Consider the following 2,386-nt stretch of genomic DNA (forward strand, 5'->3'; position numbering starts at 1 on the left):
GAGCAGCAATGGATGGAAGCGAATCAAGGAGAGAAGCAACTTAGAACGAAGGAGGAATTTCCTGAGGACAATTAACCGGTGGGACGGTTTGCCTCCAGAAGTTCTGGGTGCTCCAACACTGGAGTTTTTTAAAGAAAAGATTGGGCAGCCATTTGTTTGAACTGGTATAAAGTCTCCTGCTTGAACAGTAGGTCGGGCTAGAAGACCTCCAAGGTCCCTTCCAACTCTGTTATTCTGTATTCTGTAAGAGCTCAGAAGAGAAGGGCTAGGGGAGACATGATAGCAGTCTTCCAATATCTCAGGGGCTGCCCCAAAGAAGAGGGAGTCAAGCTATTCTCCAAAACACCTGAGGGTAGAACAAGAAGCAATGGGTGGAAACTAATCAAGGAGAGAAGCAACTTAGAACTAAGGAGAAATTTCCTGAGGACAATTAGTCAGTTTAGAGCCGAGGTGGCGCAGTGGTTAAATGCAGCACTGCAGGCCACTTCAGCTGACTGTTATCTGCAGTTCAGCGGTTCAAATCTCATTGGCTCAAGGTTGACTCAGCCTTCCATCCTTCCGAGGTGGGTGAAATGAGGACCCAGACTGTGGGGGCAATATGCTGACTCTGTAAACCGCTTAGAGAGGGCTGAAAGCCCTAGGAAGCGGTATATAAGTCGAACTGCTATTGCTATTGCTATGTAAGCTTCCAGAGTCTCTTGCCTGCCTCATATGGGCCAGAACCTCAGTGGCCAAAGTCACCAGCCGGTTCTATATTGGATAGACAGACTTGCAAGCGATTTGTGCGTTTGGTGTTTGTGTGGATGGAGGGGGGGGGGAGGGAATGAATAAGTAGAAAAGAAATAGTATCATTCTTAGTGAAAAACATCCTCTCCCTTCCCAGGAGGGATGCTGGGTGTGAGGTGTGGAGCCGTGCGCTGGGAAATTAAAAAATGCAAATTAAAGAAATGCAAATGTCGAACCGCGGCACAAAACCACTCGCTATGTTGTCTGAAAGAGCAGCGAATTAGAGATTGCTCTGTAATCACATTTTTGTATCCCACCTGAAGAAAAGCAAGAAACCCTCCCGTCCAAACGGGGCTGCCGGATCCTTCCACCTGTTCTTTGATCCTGGGGGCCAATTACCGGCAAACGGCTAATGTCGTGGCTAACCAAAATAATAATAAAAAATTAGCCTCCCCCGTTTCCCCCCCCCCTCTTCAATCATCTCAGCTCCTGACAATTTGCAGAGGGATCCGCTGCGGACATGAATATTTTCATTTAAAAGGCTCAAGTCGCTTGGCGCACCCATTACGGCCTCATGATTTAGGGGAAGTTCCTCCTGCTTTCTGCCCTGGGAGCTTTTGAAAGCTTTCGGCCACTGAAACCGTAAACGGGGCTGCATTAAGATCACGTGTTGCTTGGAAGTTAGTCTTTTAGCATCTCCTCTGACCTCCAGCTACGGAGAGTGATATCAATTAAGTCAGTGTTTCTCAACCTTGGCAGCTTGAAGATGTCCGGACTTCAACTCCCAGAATTCCCCAGCAGTGGTTAGGACAGTGTTTCTCAACCTTGTCAACTTGAAGATGTCCGGACTTCCAACTCCCAGAATTCCCCAGCCAGCATTTGCTGGCTGGGGAATTCTGGGAGTTGAAGTCCGGACATCTTCAAGTTGCCAAGGTTGAGAAACACTGAATTAAGTCATCCCTCCCCCCAAAAAAATATATATATAAAAAAAAAACTCAGACATTTTTGAAAGTGGTCATTTAAACCCCTTTCGGACCTCAGGGACCACTAAATTCATAAGTTTAAATCCCGCGGACCACTAAGATGATCTGCCTAATGGCCAGCTGGAGGGGCGTGGCTAGGTGGGCATGTGACTGGGTAGGCGTGGTTAACTCGATGTCACTCACGCCGAGGGGCGCCTCGCCAGCCTCTACTCGCCCCTCCCCTGCCAGCCACTCCTCTGCTGCCCACCCCCATTCTCCCGAGGGCCCCAACAGGAGGCAGTTGCTGGAGCTAAGCAGCCCCCAGGAGAAAGAGTTGGCAAAGCAGCTCCGTTCAGATTGGATCTGGCTGAGAAGGAGGCTCAGCGGAAGCACCTCACTGAGGACTAGGAGCAAGGCCAGGGACCGGCGCCTGGAGGATCACTGGGCTGAGATGGTCAGCCAGTTCCAGGCCACGATGCAGTCCCACGGGAATCAGGCTCTCCGGCTCTTTGCCACCGGCGGTGCTTCCCTCCAGCCTTCGCCCAAAGCCCCCCACCAAGTCGGAATTTCTGCCCCCCTCCGACCCGCACAAAAAGACCCCGAAGGGGGAGACTCTCTGCAGCAACACAAACTTCATTGCGCGTATCCGTCCCGGGGGCCATAGTTTGAGGACTCCTGGTTTAGTGCAATATTAAAAA

Source organism: Thamnophis sirtalis, unplaced genomic scaffold (assembly GCF_051295495.1).
Source record: "Thamnophis sirtalis isolate CommonGarterSnake01/CBP01778 unplaced genomic scaffold, rThaSir2_p1.2 scaffold_13, whole genome shotgun sequence".
NCBI classification, from domain to species: domain Eukaryota; kingdom Metazoa; phylum Chordata; class Lepidosauria; order Squamata; family Natricidae; genus Thamnophis; species Thamnophis sirtalis.